Consider the following 12,886-nt stretch of genomic DNA (forward strand, 5'->3'; position numbering starts at 1 on the left):
CTCTCAACCACAAGGTTGTGGGTTCAACTCCTGCAAGGGATGATGGGCTGCGCCCCCTGCAATTAGCCACGGCAACTGGACCTGGAGCTGAGCTGCGCCCTCCACAACTAAGATTGAAAGGACAACTTGACTTGGAAAAAAGTCCTGGAAGTACATACACACTGTTCCCCAATAAAGTCCTATTCCCTTCCCCAATAAAATCTAAAATATATATATATATACATATATATATATATATGTATATATATATATATATATATATATGTATATATATATATATTTTGTAGATGGACAAAGATACAGTTTAAAATGTGTTATTTAATGTTTTCAGTGGAAAAAAAACCAATGCATCTTAAGGAAACAGTCAGATTAGGTATATTAATATGACCACATATTTTTACAAGATGTAGAACGTTCCTATTATTTATTAAGAAGGGACAACAACAACAAAAAAGATAACAATGGATACTTGTGCAAACTGCATCGACATTCTTCAGATAAGAAAGTAGGATATAATGTCTCCCTTCCTCCCTCCCTCCTTCCCTCCCTCCCTCTCTTCCTCCCTCCCTACTTTCTTCCTTCCCTCCTGATTCCCTATTGTGCATGTTGTAATTTACCATCTCCTTGCACTTCCACAGTATGATGGTCTCACTGAGCCAGGAAAGCAACAAAGTAGAAATAAATAAAATGGAAAATGAATAAACCAAGAGAGCTTCAAATAGGGGATTTCTCTGGCCATGGGACCTTCTAGGATATACCCAAAGACAAAAGGCTGTGCTTTCTAGAGGCTCTGTCATATAGTGGGTGTAGTCAATAAAGCAAGGACTTTAGAGGCTGACAGACCTTTGTTTGAATCCTGTTTCTACCATGCACTAGTTGTGTATTCTTGGGAACGTCACTTGACATTTCTGAGTTTCAATTCTCTCAAGTGTAAAATGGGGTACAAATAAGGGATAATGACACTTACTTTACAGAATTGTGAGAATTAAAGGATGACATATAAGTAAAGCACTGATCCCAGGCCAGTGTTTAACAAAAGTGAGTTCCCTTCCTCAGCAAGGGAATTCCAAGACTGCGTAGGTTGCAGTTTCTAAGGGGCCTCATTCTGGGGCAGGTGCTTGAGGTGCTCTCTTTTCTCCTGATTTGGGGAAGAATCCTCCCCATCTTCAAAATAACAGGTCTCAGGGAAGAGAGAGATAGATGAAGGCCTGGGTATCTGAGCCCTCCTCTTTCCTGTCTAATCAGAGCCAGGGAAGATGACTGGCAAAGACAGGGAGGCCAGGTCAGGGCTTGTCCTCATTCCTGGGATAATCATCCTCAACCTCTATCTAGGGATTTTTATATTTCAAAGTTTTATGACATCTCTAGTTCACTTCTATCCCCAGAACCACCCCCAAGAATCACGTAGGATCAGCACAGCAATGTGAAGTATCAGGCCCCTGAATCTAGCCTCAGAAAGGCCTACACTCAGATCCCAGGCTTCCTGCTTAGCAGATATGTCTTCAGGCAAATTACTTAACTTTTCTAAACCTCAGTTTTCACGTTTAGAAGTAGGAGATTTCACAGTGAGAATTAAATGGCACTTGCAAAGTCTCTAATATCGTACTTAGTACATGATAGTGATTCAATAAATGTTAGCTATTATAATTATTAGGATGAATATAATTAGCCCCATCTTAAAGATAAGCAGTTTGAGGCTTAGAACGATCAAGACTCATTCAAGGTTTGTGATTTCCAGCCTGGAGGTCTTTCCACTTTGTGGAAACTTTACTGGGACTGTTGCTCAGTGGCTCCGAGCCCAGAGAGCCGAGAACACTGATGTTATAATAGCGACAAATGGTGGGGTCCGGCTTATATTTAGGGTTGTCTATTCCTGGATGAATCCACTCCCCCTGGTAATTGGGATTGTCAATGATCCGAGGTTTCCATTGTCCCTAAGCAAAGAACCAAAGAGTGAACACAGCATTAGTGTTTTTCCATTCTTCTCATGCAATCAGAAAGACCAATCAATTTATAAAGACAGTTGTGTATTTACTTAGGCGCAAGGACTCAGAGCAGGAGTTCTGGAACTTTTTCCTCTTTCTTTGAGTTAATGCACAAGACTTTTCCAAGTTCCCCTTTTTATCCAGAGGGAGCCAAACAAGGTGGCAGAGACCAATTCTGAGCCTGGTCCCATCTCTTTGCGTAAGTTTGTTCATGAAGTTAAGAAAATGTAGCTTCACAGGGAACACCATCGAAGGACTCTGGCACTTGGAGCCATTCTCTTCCTGGTGTGTAGCAGAGGAAACTGCCCAAATATAATCACGCTTGCTTCATTCAGTTTTATCTCTGGACCATTTGACAGCTGATTCCTTTAGTTCCCTCTGCTTCTGACGTGAGGTCAGGAGTTAGGCCTTAAAAAGTAGTTAGTCCTTCCCCAGCTCCAACACTTTTGGCTCATTCATGTGCTGTGCTTTCCCTTTCTGGACAATTTCTGAGACTTCCAGTTTCTGGCCCCAGACCATTTCCTGTTTTGACCATGTATTTTTGGCTGTTTTCCACCACCCTAGACAACCCCTTCGCCTAAGGTTGCCTGCACCTCTGCTTCCCAGGGTTGACCTTTCCCAGTCCACCCCCTCTCCCAGGCAGGCACAACCCTGAAAACAGGGCCTAGATTAGGCTATATAGTCGTACTGGGGGCGGGGGCGGGGGCGGGGGCAGGGGCGGGGAGGTGACCACAGGATCTCAGAGTTTCTGTTTTGCAAGTTAAAACTTACATCTGTTCTGTCTTATTTCTCACATCTATTGGAAGGAGAGAGTCCCCTCACTTTATACGTCAGGTTTGGTATCAAGGGCCCTTCCCACACCCCATCTATCACCTCATTTCGGTCATCTGGCTTCTTGGCATCTGGGCCTGGCATGTATTCAAAGTCCTCCCAGTCCTGAAACAAAATGTTTCTCTATGAGACAGATGGGATCTAGAGTACAGTCAGGCTGGACCTGGTCCCCTACCCCTGCCACCCTCCTGTCCTCACCCTATGAAAACCCAGTTCAGAACTCTGCAAACAAACCCAATACAGGAGGGAAAAAGCCTTTCAACGACTCCAACCTATCCTCAAGTTCATTATCACACTGACCTTGAGTACTTTAAGCTCAAATAAAAAGGAACTTTCCCTTGTTTCTGAATTGCCTCCTCCTCCTCCCCCAGTTATGTGCGCCTATTGTCAGAATAGGTCTTCCTGCCTGGGTCCCTCTTCCTCTCTTGCTTACCTGCCTTGTACCCCAGCATGCTCCCAGACCTGGACCCGTCCTCCCTTGTACCCCAGGTCCTTTCTATTTCCCAAGACAGTCACAAACAGCCTACCCCAACTTTCATTTTTCCTCTGTTATGGAGCCTCCAAAGTTTTGCTCTGTCTGCCTGGCAGTTCATCCAGGTGCTGACCATTTGCTCAGACTGATGGAGGGCTCGGATGCCCAGCCCACTAGAATCACAGTCATTCAGCACCTACGACTGGGAAAGTTCAGTTTCCTGGGCTGTTTCTCAGCTGTTTGTGATTCCTGAGACAGTCAGCAGCCTACCTGGAGGCTATTGTCTTAATAGAACCCCGCCTACCTAACTAGTTTCCATCTTCTCCAGGTTCACTCAGCAGGGAGCAGAGTCCTGCAGCCTTTTTCCTAGGCCTTGAGCCAAACCTGAGCCACATCAGGTGCAGGGTCCTCACCAGGAGGTTAATCTTGTGCCCTGAGTTGCCTGCTGGGCCTGGAAAAAATTTAGCCCTTAATTTTCCCTTGGTGCTAAAGGCCCAGGCACTTCACCTGGTTGTCTGCCCGAATTCCCTGACCACACCTTCCTCCCCCTGGGATTGGAGCTCTTTGTTGAATCTTCCACACATGGCCGGGCGACTGCCTGCCTGCCTGCCTGCAGGCCTCTCCTTATGGACTGTGTTCCAGCTGCTGGGTCCCTTTCTGACCCACAAGCATCTCCTCAGCCGAGGCTGACTCCACTCTGACCGTACAGTTGCCACGTAGCAGGTGAGGTCCTTCATGACCTGGTTCTACCCTGATCTCCCACTGCTCTCCACCTTGAACTTTACGCTCCCAAAATACTACACTGCTGCTTTCAGGTCTTCACACAACCATGTTACTTTCCACCTAACTGTTGAGCCTTTGCTACTGCTGTTCCCTGGGGCTGGAATGTCTTCACTCCAACCCATTTCCAACTTCCCTTGCTCTAATGAATTCACTGTTTGAAATTCAGTACATTATTAACATTTAAATGCTGTATATTAAGGACTTATTATATACCAGGCACTATATTATGTATAAATAGCTCATTTAATTTTCATAACAACCTTTGCACATAGGTATTATAATAATCCCTGTTTGTGAAATTGACTTTCCCAGCAATTATGTTTCTTGCCCTAGGTCTAACTGTTACTAGGTTGAGATCTCACAGTTTGTAAATGGTGGAGCTCAGATTCAAACCCATATCTGTCTGACCCCAGTCTATGTTTCCAACCCCAAGTTTAACCCAATCACTCAAGGATTGCCTCCTTTCCAGACCACCACCTGCACCCCAACGCAAGCCGGATTAGGAGCCTCTTTTGGGCTCCCAAAGGATTTCACATCTCTGACTCAGTACTAATTACACAGTGTGACATTCATCTGTGTACTTATCTGCATCGCCCACTAGATTCTGAATCCCAGGAGGATTCTCAATCACTGCAATGTCCTATTTATAGCTATATCCAGTACAGCTTTCCAGTAAATGTTAATGAATCAATGAATATATTTCACACAATCTCCTGTCAACAGTTTTGTTGTCAAAAAGAGATCCAGATCCTAATGTATATGTGCTTGAACAAGTCACTTCATTTTCTAAGCATGTTTCCTTATCCATAAAATAGAGATCATCACACACTGCTCATGGAAGCTGCCAGAAGGATCAGTAGATACTCAACAAATGTGAGTTGCTTCCCCCTTCTTTCCATGCCTCTTTGGGTACCAGTATTTAGCTGGACGCCTCCCTGAGGGATTGATGCCCCTAATATCTGCTCCATTGTTCCCAGCCTCCTTCTCCCATCCCCACACCTGAACCCCCAACTGTGTCCCGGCCAAACACCCTCTGACCTCAGGTTTACTATCTTCAGGATCTTCTATTTGCAGACATTCATCCCGTGTCCTTGGTTTTCGGGCACAGGGGTTCTTGATCTTCCTGGGAGGCAGGACGTCCCAGCTACCTTCCCGATCCCCAGTGGCTACTTGCTTGTTATTGACTTATTATCGGTATATGTAGCTTTGGGGCAAATGATCAGCGGGTATGGGTGTCTTTATTGATCTAGAAAGGGAATGAGGAATATTTTAGTTCCACATTGGACATCTTTAGATCTCAAGCATTAAATGCACCACCTCAAACAGACTCTGAGTTCCTGAATGCCACCCCCACATATTCACACTTCACCACATCCCTCATCCCATTTCTCTGGTTAACCCAATAGAGACTGTGGGTCTCATTCTCATAAGAACAGACCAGTTTGGTCTCCCCTATCTCCCATCATTCTCTATATCATAGCTCCGGTCATTCTCTGATCTTGTCTGTTTTTCTGTCTGTCCCACTAGACTGTGAGCTTCTCCATGGCCATGTCTGCTTCATCTGTTGTGTCTGTGGCTTCCAGCATAAGGCCTAGCCTAGAGGGGGACCTCAGGGAGCCTCTATGGAAAGAGAAGAGCAAGAAGGTACAACCCCTGAACAGTCCTCCTAGGGGAAGGCCTTGAGCTTGAGCACAACATCTCCAATGACCCAGGCCCTCTGGGCTTCTCTAGACTTAGTTCCTGCCTCTCCCCTGCACTCTAGCTGTACCAAACTACTTGCAGTGCCACTCTTTCTCAAGTCTTCTTGACTTTTCTCACATGATTACCTCTTCCAGGTATTCAATCCTACCTAAAATTGTCACACTGCTTCACAAGACCAGTTCATGTTCATCTTTCAAACCTCAGCATAGGGAAACATCCTCTAGGAAGCATTTCCTGTCTCCAGATTGTGTGGCAGGGTCTCCTCTGTGCTTGCACAGACTCTGATCGTAGGTGGTCACTCTCCTTTGCTTGACTCTTTCCTTCACTGGACTGTGAGTTCTGTGAAGTCAGGGGCCATCTCTGGCTCACTCTATTCCCAGCCCAAGGCCCAGCACAGAGTTGGCATTTGGTAAATGCCTATTGAGTTGCTGATGAAATCCAGCTGTTATCCTCCAGGCAACCTAAGTCTCTCTATCCTGACATTACTAAGATAAATCCAAGCCCAATTTTTAAGCCCAGCATTCCCCATCTGCACCATTCCTTCCAATATCTAGCAGTGGGAACTGAGCTATGCCAAGCATTGTTCCAAGTGAAGGCCTTATATGTCTTCCTAGATTTTGGGATCAACTGTTCCTATGTGATCTACTGTAATTTACAGCATTTTTCTAGGTCTATTTTATAATCTGTAAAACGGAGATGATAGTATGTAATTTATAGGAAGTTCATGAGGATTAAACGAGAGAACATATTAAATTAAAAGGGTTATCCTTTCCCCCTAGGCGGAGGCCAGCCTACACACTCACCCTGCACTTGATGGTCTTGTTGTTCTCATGATATTTTCCTTGGTAATGAAGGATGACCTGTACTTTGTTGTTGCCAAAGCCACAGATGTCAGGGCCTGGAAATTAAACCCCCGTGCATGATTTTTACACCACTTTTACGCAGTTTGCCTGGGCTGAGACCAAGACAGACATAGCCTGTGTATTAATTGGGGTTCCAATAGGAAATAGCACACTCAAATTTAAGACTGTTTGAGGGGAATTTAATAAAGAGACTATTTACAAAGATGGGGGCAGGACATTGAGAAAACATGAGGAATAGCCCTGTGCTCTGGGCTAGCAATTGTGGAGCTATTCCTACCCTTAAGCCTGAAGGGGCAAGAAGGAGTAGTTACCAGAGCCCAGAGGAAGGAGTCCTGTGGAGAGGGCAGCCAGGACAGAAGCTGTAACTTTCAGTTGAGGGACATAACTCTCCCCTCTCTGATCTCCTGCCAGCGCTCCCATTGACCAAACCCAAATGGAAGCCCCTCCTGTGCCAGGTACTTTGTCTTTGAACTATCACAAGTAAGTATTACTATCTCTACTTTTAACTGGGAAAATGATGGTTCAGTAAAGTTAAGCAACTTGCCCAAGATCAAACAGCTCATAAGTAGCATGGCTGGGATTTAAACTCAAGCTTTCCTAAAAACAGCCTGAGGCTCTTTCTGCTTTGTGAAAACTTTTAGAGGGAACTTTCCATCTGTGGCTCTGAGCCTAGAGAACTTAACCTGACAGAGGTCCAAGAATAGGTTTTAACCTAGTTTTTCAACCTCATCTCCCATATTATTGCTCTCTGATTATCCTACACACACACACACACACACACACACACACACACACACACACCCCACTCTAGCCATGCTGGTCTCACTGTTTTTCTGCTTGTCTTTGAATTTCATGCCTCTGAGTTTTGCACACTGTTTTCTCTGCCTTCATAACATTTCCTCAATCTCCTTCTGTGCTTATTACAATCTAACTCATTCTTCAAAGAACAATTAATATCTTCTCCCAAAAGCCTCCAGCTGAGATGAGTCATGCCATCTTTTGTGATTTCATAGCATCTCACCAACACCTTTTGAAAAGTATGCCTTTCCTTCTGCCTTTAAAAAAAATTATTCATATGCCTGTGTCCCCACCAAACAGAAGGCAAAAGGGTAGAATAGAAAAGGCACAAGCCTTAAAGCCAGACAGACTGGGTTTAAATTCTGGCTTCCCTCTTATTCACCTTGGGCAACTCTCTTACCTCTATTTTCCCATCTGCAAAGTGAAGATAACAGCCCAAACCTGTTGGGTTGTTTGAGCATTGAATAAATAATAGTCACATGAAAAGAAAAGAAAAATCACATTTAAAAATTACTTCCAATTTCTCCACTACAACTACCATGTATCTCTGTATAAACTCATTGTTAGATGGATGGGTTCTGAAGAAAATAGAGAGGGCAGAGACACACATTTTAGACACCCAGAGTGCTATGTTGCTCTACATATGAAAAAGATTGAAAGATAAGAAAGAAAGAAAGAAAGAAAGAAAGAAAGAAAGAAAGAAAGAAAGAAAGAAAGAAAGAAAGAAAGAAAGAAAGTTGGGGGAGAAGAGATGCAGGCGGGCAAAGGGCAAGGAGGCTAAAGAGAAGGATTTTGGCATGGGCTTGAAGAGAGTTCTGAAGCTCCCTAGGAAAAGAAAGAAATGTTTAGAGAGAATTTTAAGGATATTTTGCAGTGACATGTAGTGTAACCCTTTCCTCTGGCTCTATACAAAAACATTTAGTAAAATCCACATTCTTCATCAGTGCTTTGGGAGTTGGCTTAGTTGTTGTTTGTCAGTTTTTTAATAGCAACCACATTAAAACTGGAGTTAAGTAAGAGTTGGACTGCCCCAAGGAAGCCTAGTGACATATTAAGGTTACAGATGCAACACTGTGGACGCATTCCAGAAGCTGGAGCAAGGTGATCCCTGAATTGCTATTCCTCTCTCTCACTGAGGGTGGGAACTTCCTTCAAAGCACAAAGACTTGTTGTCATAGGTACATTTGAAAATATCTACACAGCTTTCTCCTTTTCTGAAAACTGGAGAACGTCTCTCAGTACTGTAGCCTTATTAGTACCACGGGATTCTCCACCTCTTTGGTCTATTTATAGTAACATTTAGGTTTAGAGTTGCTTTTTCTCAGGTCTTTGAAGAGTCCTACAACATAGGAGCATGGAGCTATCCCGTTAGAAATTTCCTGTTCCAGGTCAACCTGAGCCTTTTTGACACCTGTGGTGGCTCTCACTAAGACCTCATGGGTCTGATAGCAACTGTTATCAGAGCGTTTACTAAACATGATGTAGTACTCGGATTCTGAACATATATCCTCCTGGTTCAGGGTGTCAGGGAAGAATTTCACATACTTACCACCACAGTCAACGTTTTGCTTGTGTTTTACTGAAAACTGAACCACCAAGGTCTCATTCTCATTACTGAATGGCTTCAACCTGGGTGAGAGGGCATACAATTTAGCATCTTCGCTGGTCTGGAGACCTGGGAACAGAGAGCACAGACTCTTTAGGCTTATGAGTATATACCCAGAGCAGACAGAGAGACCCAGCACTTAGTCTCTCCAATCTCTGGTACTTTCTTACACACTTACCGTGCGCCAGGTGCTGTGCTGAATAGTTTACACACATTATCTTATTCAAGACTCACAGAAACCCTGCAAAATCGGTATTATCTCTACTTTACTCATTAGCAGTGTGAGTCATAGGGAGGGGAGGTGGCTAGTAAGATACTAAACCGGGATTTGAAGCCATGCTTGTCTGATCCTTTCTTTCCATTATACCACACTGCCTCTAATTTTCAAGACATACTTAAATAAGGTTTTGCAGCTTTACAAAACAAAGATCTGTTTCTTCTGAGGCCCCCTGGGTGGCCAGAATCAGGCTCTGCCACGTTCAATTGATGTGGTAGAAAGAGGCCCAGTGCTACCTCTTGGGACAAATAATAACCATTGCTCAAATTAATTGGACACTTCCTCTTGATAAGCATTATGTGTCATTCATATGTATGTATTGCTGTACTTAATCCTCATACTAACCCCATGAGGTGGGCTCTGCTAACATCTCCACTTTATCATGAAGTCATTGAGGCTATCTCACTTGTCCAGGGTCATACAACCAGTCTATCGAATCCCAGAGCCCCCCTGATAAGACTTGACTTCCTCCTCCAGAGAATACCAGAGCTGTAAGAGATCTCAGGACCTTTCTAGTCTAACTACATTACTTTATCGATGAAGAAACCAAGCCTCAGAGAGGGAAAGTTGCTTATTGAAAATCATGCAATCATGAATGACAGACACATCAGCCAAGTCTCCTGACTTTGAGGTCAGGGGTCTTTCCATAATTCCATGCTAACTGGTTATGACTCTGACTGACTGTCACTTTAACTCTCTGAGCCTCACTTTCCTCATGAGCAAAATGTGGATAATTATTCCTACTTCACAGTTTCCTGTGAAAGTCAAATGGGTAAGCATGTGAGAAGCACTTTGTAAACTATCATAAAATGCAAGGGCCTATCATTATGCGTGCTCAGTGAGGGTCCTTCCTTCATGGTCCCACAGCTCTCTGTACTTCCCTGAGTTGCAACGAGGTTTATTTCTGTCTCTTTGAGTGAGTTTTAAGCTCCTGAAGAGCAGGGGCATCTTTATATTCACAGCATTAAAGGCAAGGCCAGGCATAGAAGAAATGCTCAATAAATACGTGTTAAATTGCACAGAAGGATTACAATTCCTGATTCAAAGCATTTATTGCACACCAGACTCTGGCTAAGCACTTTCACGTCTGATATTGTGTTCGGAGCTGTCTGTATTTTAAAGTGCATGCTTACTTCCCCAAAGACCTCTAATGAGGCTAGAGTAGCCAGAAAATACTTCTGTGGAGGAGGGAGTAGGCACAAAGGAAAGAGCGCTGAATGAGTAGGCAGAAGACCAAGCTTTGAATCTCTGCTCTACCAAACCTTGCTATGTAGCCTAATGTAGTCCCCTCTCTCTCTGAGCCCCACGTGTTCCCAAGAGCCCTCCTAGACAACCAGGGGGAACCTAATGAATCTGAGTGGGAGGAGATGTGAGAAGCAACAACCAAGAACTCAAGCTGAGAGGAGATGGGTGGCTATGCAGACTGCCTTCAGAGCCACTAAGAAGCGGGCGTCCCATGGGTTACGCAGTCTCCAATTCTCTCTCCTCTGGAAACAATTTTCCAGCGTGGATTTAAATGAGATTTGAAATGCTCAGGCCAGTTCGTAATTCTCCACTTTAATAAATATGAAAATGAGATTCATAACAGTAGGCAGAAGAGAGAAGATGGGAAATCACTCTAGGGGACGATCAATGAAATCTATTTATAGGACAAAAGCTTTCTCAGACAAAAAGCCTCTTGCCTGCAGATCTAGCCCTCAGAGCTTCCCCTTCCATCATAGTGTCATTTGGCTCTTATAGCAGCCCTGTCTAAGGAGCATGGCAGGTAATGATAATTATCTCCATTTAGTATCAAGGCTCAGAGAAGTGAAAAGACTTGCCCAAATGCTGCAACTAGCAAGTCCTAGGAGTTAGCCCTAGGTCTGTCTCTTCCACTCTCCATTGTACCAAGTTGCTCTAGGGGAAAGCAACATTTGGAGGTTATACAGTGCTTTTTCCATTTTCAATTACAGTGTTACATAAAAAATCCTAGGGTTGGGGAAAGCAATATAGTCCAGAGGTAATGAACATCGTCCTGGAGTCAGACCGGGAATCAGGTCTCAGCTCTGCCTTTGCCAGCTGTGTATACACCCTTGGGCAAATTACCCCGAGTCTCTGAGGCAACTCTGCAAAACTGAGAACAGAACAGTAACCATCTCATGAAGTTGTTAGGCACGTGAATGGGGATAATGCTTCTAAGGGTTTAGCTTTAAATACCTGTATCAATAAATGGACATTATTATTTTTGTGGAGTCCATTCTCCATTCACTACTTTTGTTTTTAATTCTAAGAAAGAAAAGTGAATTGGTAATCATGGATTAAAACAACTGTATAAAGGCCAAAAATTTTCTAGTCAATTAATACATTCCTGAATTCCATTAACTTACCTTTATCCTTTTCTTTGTCTCTATAAAACTTTCCTGCAGTGAGCTGAAATTTAGCATAATCTGGCCTATGTTTAGATTCCACCCATCATTTTTTCCATCCATCTATGAGGTAAAGAAGAAAAAAATCAACATGTAGAAGTTATTTGTGTTTTCTTAGAGACAAAAAGATGCAGCTAAGACTGACCAAGACTGAATGGAACAGTAAGGGAATACCAGGTGTTAACTCCAATATTCCTGAAGTCTTCCTCCCTCCCTGATACCTGAATCCCACCACTTGTGCACTCCATGTGTTAGTTGAGTCACTTACACGTTAATGTTCCATCCCGCCCTCCTCTACGAGAATTAAGTTCTGCAAACTGCCATGGGGATGTATGATTGAAAGTCATGAGGCATTCTCATAAAAGTAGTTGGAAAAAATATGGTTAAGGGGACTAAGCCCTTGTACATATTTATGTTTAGTAAAATAAAATAATAAAATCAGCTCACCAAGTAGAGAGACTAGCAATACCATTTTGTACTTCTTGAATTAGTAATGATGACATTGAACAATCAATCTCCATTTACCCTTTTATTATTGCTCAAACTTTTTAGACTCTCCCTTGCAGTTTCAAGGAGATGCTGATAAATTTGTTTTGCTTTGGCGTAGATGGCATGTAGACAAAGAGGCATTCTTTTTGGGACCTGGCACTCCATCTAAGCATTCAATGCCTTTCTGGTTTTGTGCCTCAGAGTTGCTGACTCCAACTTCCTGGGCCCACCATGGTCCCAGAGTCACAGGGCAATTTGGCAGCTTGAGATGGAAGAGTCCTTGGCGGTAGCCTTTATTTCATCTCCTCCCTGGAGCTGAGTAGCTATTTCTCAAATCCCACTACACAATATCTAGGGCTATTGCCTTAACTCTGCCCATGAAAACCCCTCATCTGAGCTGGCTCTGTCATCTCCTGTTACTTAAGTCTGATGAATCAACTACCACCCTTCAGGAGGCCCAGGGGTGGGTTTGCTTTCCATGGTCTTCCCTTGTCTCTCCCAAGATCTCAGTGTTAGACAGGCCAGGAAGTTTCAGTGAACACAGCACTCACCACTCCTGAAGGAGGGCCCCAGGAGGTTCTCTTTGCCTAAAATTTCTGAGTTTGAATGAAATGTATACCGCTTCCCTGACCATAGTTGACCCGATGAAGGATAAGGATTGGTGCCAAAGTCAAAA

At 43.7% G+C, this 12,886-nt stretch overlaps 1 pseudogene; it reads right to left on the bottom strand.

The window, feature by feature from the left end:
- Positions 1-628: 628 nt before the first annotated feature.
- LOC109453213 (calreticulin-like) lies at positions 629-11,969 on the bottom strand (annotated as a pseudogene).
- Positions 11,970-12,886: the final 917 nt, after the last annotated feature.

Source organism: Rhinolophus sinicus, chromosome 14 (genome assembly GCF_057876585.1).
Source record: "Rhinolophus sinicus isolate RSI-liver-muscle chromosome 14, RSI-T2T, whole genome shotgun sequence".
Taxonomy (NCBI): domain Eukaryota; kingdom Metazoa; phylum Chordata; class Mammalia; order Chiroptera; family Rhinolophidae; genus Rhinolophus; species Rhinolophus sinicus.